Source organism: Pleuronectes platessa, chromosome 5 (genome assembly GCF_947347685.1).
Source record: "Pleuronectes platessa chromosome 5, fPlePla1.1, whole genome shotgun sequence".
In the NCBI taxonomy this organism is placed as follows: Eukaryota; Metazoa; Chordata; class Actinopteri; order Pleuronectiformes; family Pleuronectidae; genus Pleuronectes; species Pleuronectes platessa.
Window position 1 is genome coordinate 7,869,540 of NC_070630.1, and position 6,780 is coordinate 7,876,319.

Here is a 6,780-nt window from a genome sequence, read left to right on the forward strand (position 1 = left end):
AGTTGTAGATGGATTAAACTCTTCTGTTATGGTAAGGAAAGGTAAGTTTGACTCTTATTTTGATCTTGCCTGCCGCGCTGGGAAGTGGGTTGTGGAGTTTACCCTGCCGAGGCTCGCCCGACAGTTTGTCCTCTGAAGAGTTCTGAGACGTTGCAAACAATTATTTCATACTCTTTTATAATTCTAGTTGGTCAGAGCGAGTTTCTGCTCAGTTTTATTAGTATTAAACGAGCAAAACTCAATCATCTGAGTTGCAACTTTAATAATTAAAATAAAATAATTTGTGGGGAGCGCTGCTGGGGTTATGCGAGTGTTGACATCTCATCGCCATCTTGAATATAATAAAAATGACAACGAGTTTCTTTAAAACACAAAAAAATTATCCTTGTCCATACCCAACATTGATGAAGTCTGGAACAATGCGGCTCTTCACACAGATTTAATCCAGCATGTCCGGGATCAAACCAGCAACCAAAGCTTCTCCCCTCTGCAATAAAGAATAAAGTCTTATCTATCTCAATTTAGTTCTAGTTCAATTGGCCACAAGCTGGAGCACCTTTAGCCAGAGTGTAACGACAGCTGCTGATCCGTGGCCATGTTGGTCTTCCTCTGTCGATGTGTTGATCTTTACTCCTCGGTCCACAGCCTCCTTCATCATTTGAAGATCAGCTGCCGTGTGGATCAAACTGGTTTGTGGTCACAGAGGTATCGAACCTTTTCATCAGCTGCTTTTCACGTTTGCATTCTTCACATAATTAGATATTTATTGTTGAATGATTTCAGACAAGTTTTCCGTTGCAGTGCGATGTGTTGATAACAGCTGATACTCATCAGGGTGGCTAATGATGCCACAGACTAGGACACATGAATATGAATTAATATACATAGGTCTAATGTTGATCAACCCTTTATTAGCAACTATTGTTTAATTGTGCAACTAAAACTATAGAACAGTCAGATAATAACATACCACTGGTGTGTGTGTAATAGCACCTGCTTGTTATTTAAAGCAAACACCAAGTTCATTTGGAAATCAAGTTATAATTCTAGTGTAAAGAAGCCGTTACAGATACTAAGTGTATTGTAGCTGTCTGTTCTGCAGCGACCTGAATGTAAACATCCATTTAGGAGTTTGCTTGAGTACTAACTCTGTTTTTTGTTTTTTTTAATGAGCAAATCTGTTAATCATTGGCAGTCGACTGTTTTCTCCCTTGTCCCCTCGTTTGTCAGCAGGATTACAAAACACTACTGAAGGGATTTCCATGAAACTCTGTGGAAGGATGAGACACAGACCAAAAAACAACTTATTACATTTTTGCACAGATCCGGACATATGCGCAGAATCTGCCTTTTTCCCCTCCTTCTTTAACGTTGAGAGGTTTTTGACATTTTCACCTTTTCCCTATGAAGTAATTCAAGGTCCTTGATAAAAAGAACAATAGACAAATATATAGGCCTGAGATCTAAGCGTGTGTTATTTGGAGTGAAGGGGACTGTTGACGTACATGCTCTGTACTCTGAGCCGTACTAGTCGCTGCTGCTTTCTGTTTGCACTTGTGGAGCGTTGAGACTTTAAGCTTTGCTCAGTGTAGACAGAAAAAAAAACACACAACCCTGTGGCCCTGACAGCGTGGAGACAAATGGACGAGGCGAAGGGACCCCTGGAGTACTGTTGTAATGAATGGGGTTAAGCAATGTGTGTTTCTCCTGATTCATGAGTCTGGTGCGTCTCCTGTGCCCCGGGTTATTTGCTTACATGCAGGAGACGGGGCAGGTGAGAGACTTTTTGTGTTTGACTATGCAGCCTCGCAGCCACGTCTGGTTGAGGAACCTGCTGAGCAAACACTGGTCATGTGGATGCAGCGTTGCCTTTTCGCCTCTTTGTCTGGTGTGGCGCGGGGGGGGAGACGAGGGAGAGAATGAGAGAATGAGAAAGAGGCTGTTTGCTGGACAAAATTGCACCGGCAGTCAAAATGTCTGGCGGGTGGAAATTGTTCCGATAATTGTTGCAATCAAATAAAGTAATAATCCATTGTTGCCTCTGAATAGCGGCTCAGAGTGAACAATCGGCCTCCTCCCTATCCTGTTTCCACTTGAATTGGATTTGCGTATACAGATAAAGTGTTTGTGATGAAATTGTGTTGTTTTGTGTCACTGTTGGGGCTGGACGTTCTGAAACACCCACAATAACAACTGGTTTCACTGCTTTGTTTGGTTTCTCCCTCACAACTATAGTTGCAGAGCCGTATTCTTGTGTTGGTATATTATCACTATAGGTTAAGGCTCTGGACATGTGCCCGGTGGCGAGTCTTCATCCCAGAGATCATATACTTTAATACATTTTTACACAATCTCCCATGCATTACACAGGTCAGGTAGAAGTGTGTGAGATGGTCAGTGGTTTGATTTAAATCCTGATTTGAACTCTGGTTAGAAAAGGACCTTGACAAAGTGCTTTCTACAATCCACCCCCCTCTGGAACCCTCACTGGTTTATTCATTCCCCTGTTTGAATTCTGATCTGTAATTCAGCATCTTGACCTTCAGGCTCATGCATAGGTGATATGAAGAAGAACAGGGCTGAGGTGTTTTAAGAATTTTAACTAAACAGAATTGGAAAATTGGTTTTGGAAGAAATTAATGTTTTATTCTCCTATTAATCATCTTATTACTATCAAGCAGAAAAAGTTTCTGTTCACTGAGACTACTCTGATAATTAGTTTTTCTTTATTTCTTCCCATAACTTCTGTACTTTTCAGAGCGGGGGGGGGGGGGGGGATGCATTTAGAGGCCACATGTATAAGAGAAAAGTAGATGGTCGGTTTGTGTCAGAGCTGACGTTTGGTTTTCCTCTGTCTTTAAATCTCTGTTTGATTTACTTGCCCTCTCCACAGAGCCAGTGACTCTCTGCCCTGCTGATCCTCTGAGGAGGCTGATTGTGTTGAGTCCCTCGGCATAAAACCTGCTTAGAAATATGAGTGTTTTTGATGGTTTGCAGAATTAGATGAAGAAAAATCAAATGCAATGTTTGCTTTGGCCGATCTGAGCCATTCCCTCGACATCATGTCCACACGTTACCCTTCAGCCACTATTTGTCCTTTTAGGGTTCAGCTTGGTTTTCACGTGTATTAGAAAAGACAATGTTGAGTTTGTTCTTTTTAAATGATTAGATCAGCACCACGGGGGTGTTTTGAATTCCGCTGCTGGAATATTTTCTCAGATACTCATTACATTGACGGAGCAGAAAAAAAATAATGAAATAAAGGGGGGGGGGAAACATCAAAGGTTCCGCACGTCACTGAAATTACTATTCCTCGTGTGGTTTCCGATATCAAAATAACTTTGAAGTTTGAGCGTTGCTCTTGTAAACCTCACAAAGGAGCCGACGCTTGGAGACCGGCTCCGCTTCATCACGTATGTACAGGTGGGGCTGACCTTGTCCGGGGTCTCTTTAATTGGTCCGACCCGTTGCTTTGAATGAGAGCGGCTCACCGCTGATTGCTGAGGAGTGATATCAAACCCCCGAGTTCACTCAAGTGTCAGGAAAACCAGTGATCAGACGGTGAAGGGAGCGAAACTGTCAGAGCCCATCGCCACGCTGCAAATACACAACACATGCGTCTAGTCCCCCCCCCCCCCACACACACACTTGTGTCTCCCTGAATGAACCGAGAGAGCATCATGAACCATCATTTATTGTGTTGCTGATACTGTACAGTTCAACCCGTGTGCATCATCACTCCATCCAGCCTCCAGTTCCCCCCCCCCCTCCTCCCCCCCCCCCCTTCCTCGTCCTCCTTCCCTGCCTGTCCACTTCTACACCACTTCGCTTTTCTCTGCTTTCCAGCCTCCATACAGAGATCCCTTCTTTTTTTTTTAATAGTCCCTGTGGTGTGGGATTTGGACAGGCGTTAGTTATGTAACTGGGCCCGTGCTGCCTCCCTGTCTCTTTTCCCCCTCCTGTCCTCTCTCTCTCTCTCTCTCTCTCTCTCTCTCTCTCTCTCTCTCTCTCTCTCTCTCTCTCTCTCTCTCTCTCTCTCAGCGTCACTTCTTTCATGCATTGGGGGCTTTCATTCTGTTTTAGAGAGAAATGTTGGTGCAGTTTTGTCCTGACTTGGGTTTTGGGACCTGTACCAGTTTGTCTGTGTTGTTGTGCTCGTGCCTCCTGGGCACCATCACTGAAGAAAGGTACTTCCACATTAGACTCACTTGTTCCTGTCCTCCATGCTTCCCTTCCCTTTCTCTGTCGTACACTCCGCTCAGGGGCTTTGCAGGCAGTCTGAGAGGTGCCCCCCCCCAAGATGGCTGATGATTTGTAGTTGCCTTTTTTTGGAGAAATTCTACTTTCTTGATTTTTGTTGTTCCGGGTTTGTACCCTCATGGTTGAATGAAGTTATTGTAACTTATTGTCACTTTGGATAAAAGCGTCAGCTAAATGAAAAGATGTAAATGTAATGGAGCCCTCTTAAATGATCGGCTATGTATGTGCAGGAGACTGCATCAACACCATGGCAGGAAACCCCCAAGCGATCTGGTTTCTGTCAAAATCATCATAATTTCAAACAAAGACGTTTTGTTTTACTTAGCAGACAAAAGCTATTGATTGCTGCCCGATCTGCAGTAGATAATCATTTTGTGTCTGTCTTCAAAGACACACGATCGGAGAGCTTCGCCGTCGGGTCCCGTGCGTTCAGATTTCCAACTTCCTGGGTTGGAGGTGGTGAAGGGACATGTAGTGATGCAAAGTGAAAACAAAAAAACAGAATGCCTGTCGGGCTCGGTGCGTCTGCTCTGGTGTTCGCCTGAGCTCCTCTCTGAGTCCCCTCTCCTCCAGCCTGATCCTCACCCTGCTCCCAGAGGGACGCAGTGTGTTTTCGTGAGACCAGTCCGAGTTTCACTTGGTTAAAAACCAGTAGCATGTGCTGAATCGTCGTCAGTCATGTAGTGTGAACTCCTATCGACTGCAAACTCCGCTTTAGAGGTTTAGTTGAAGACTTAAAGAATCGTTTTGAGGTTTAGAATGATGCAGTTTAATACCATGTTTCCTGGTCTGCGTTTCTTCCCTGCAGGGCCCGTTTGCCTGCGGCTCCCAAAGCCCCTTGAAACGCTCCAGACTGCACTCACTTTCCTTTTTACATTGTCATACTGTGTGTCCCATCTCTCCACCTGCCTCTCTGTCCTCTGTGAGCGCCTGCACATTATCTCCGCGGTGCAATGGGGAGTCCAAGCAGAACTCCTGCATGCAGACATGGTTATCTGAGTTTATGCCAAGAGGTTGTTGGGAAAACCAAATTTTCTCGCTCCTCAGTTTCTCCCTGGGATACAGATTATATCTCCATGTCAAGTAGGTCAGGCCGGGGGAAGAGTCCCCCCCCCCCAGAGTGGGAGGCTGCCGCCTCAGGCCCTGCTACAATGTGTCTCAGGAGTCCAGCCCTCTTGATGCCCTGTGTAATGCACAATTTCTTTCCCTCCATCGGCACAGTGCTCAATTTACACAAACCCCCACCTCGAGTTGCCCTCCTCCTCTCAAAGTGAGAAGCAATTGGCTTATTTACTCACTGTCAGTGGAACCTTTTCCTGTTTCTGGAACGCGATGAAACACGGAGAGCAGCCATGATGTACCGGGAGCTGACAGAGTGCCGGCTCAGGCAGCTCCACACACTTCCTGGTGGAGATGATATTTTTGACATCTTTCTACACACCCCCATGAAAACAAGGCTGGACGTGGAGAAACCCTTTAGTGTGTGAGCTCGGCGGAGAGGGAAGAGGCAAAGCTGCTGCAGAACGAAGGCTGGAAGTCACATTTTACCGACTACCAGCCGTGCAAATGCATTAATCTGTTCATATCATCAGTGTCTCATTGAAAGCATTCAGCTGGGTTCAGAGAGGACGCATGTGTTTGGACTCCAGGCTTTAACAACTGGAGCTCGACAGAGAGTCAAAAATGAATCTGAAAGTGTCAGATCGTGCTATTACACACAAATCACCAGTAAAAGGAACATTTCTGTGCATTCAGCTCTTTGGGCAGATTGACACATCAGCAACACAACAAGCCGAGCCGGTGAGTTCTGGCAACGCTTGTGCTTGTGTCTTTTTCTAGTGTCTCTCACATGATCATCCTGGAATGAAAAGGCAAAGAAGCCGCGCTGCACAACTCACCACCCAGCTGTCGAGGTGTCTCAGCTTCCGACCCGCCGACTCCATCGCTCTAATCCGGCGGACGCCCTGCGGCTCCGACTGTTTGACTAATAAAACCAACACACTGAAGATATGGGTGGAAGCCGAGGGATGCTTTATGGCGAACCATTAACGAGGGGAAATTCAGTTAATGGTGCAGCGTTACTCTGAAGAGCTATAATTAAACAAAAGCCTCCACCATAGGGCGTCCACTGCCAGCTGTGTGTGTCTTTGTGCGGCGCTGTGGGCGATGCATGCGTGTCTGTAGTGGGGGAGATAATGCTGCTGTGTGGGGGGGGGGGGGGACGTCTCCTGGAGCCAGTGGTGGACTCAACCAGCACCCTCTGTTTTTGCCTAATTGAAGTCTGGATTTGGCCACGCGGCGACCTGTGTGTTTCCAGGCGGCCGTTTGAAGTCTTCGTGGTGAAGTAGCTGGAATTGAATGGTCCTCGTGTGTTTGGCCAGACTTCAGGACTGATTATTCCATCTGCAGCTTCGCCATCGAACCACACAGGGGGAAACGTCACCAGTGGACGAGCTGCGGGGAAAAACATATCAGAGTTCTACCTGAGGATATGAGCTGGAAGCCTGGTGGAGGGGGGGG